Genomic DNA, 386 nt, shown 5'->3' on the forward strand with positions numbered 1-386 from the left:
CAGGGTGAGGGCAGGCAGTCCTCAGGCATCTGGTGGCGGAGGGTGGCACAGTGTGGTGTCAGTGGGAGGGGTGTTGTGCTGCCCCGGCAGAGCCCTCGGCACCTGGAAAAGCAAAGAGAAAAGCCGCTGGGTCTACAGGCTGCAAGGAGAGACAGGGACTGTCCCCTGGGGCAGTGCCAGTGGCAGGGCGAGCAAGGGCATGAGCCTGCCTGTGCCCCCCACCCCAGTGCCCCTCAACCCAGGGTACCCTTAGGAAGGATTCTCCTGTAGAATGGCGAGCATCACAGATGTGACAGCTCCCACAGTGACCTGGCACCTCCAGGACACCCACAAGTGACACAAACCCCAGGGGACAAGCAGGGGCAGAGGGAGCAGTGCCCCCAGGG

This window comes from Buceros rhinoceros, unplaced genomic scaffold (genome assembly GCF_000710305.1).
Source record: "Buceros rhinoceros silvestris isolate BGI_N320 unplaced genomic scaffold, ASM71030v1 scaffold22273, whole genome shotgun sequence".
NCBI classification, from domain to species: domain Eukaryota; kingdom Metazoa; phylum Chordata; class Aves; order Bucerotiformes; family Bucerotidae; genus Buceros; species Buceros rhinoceros.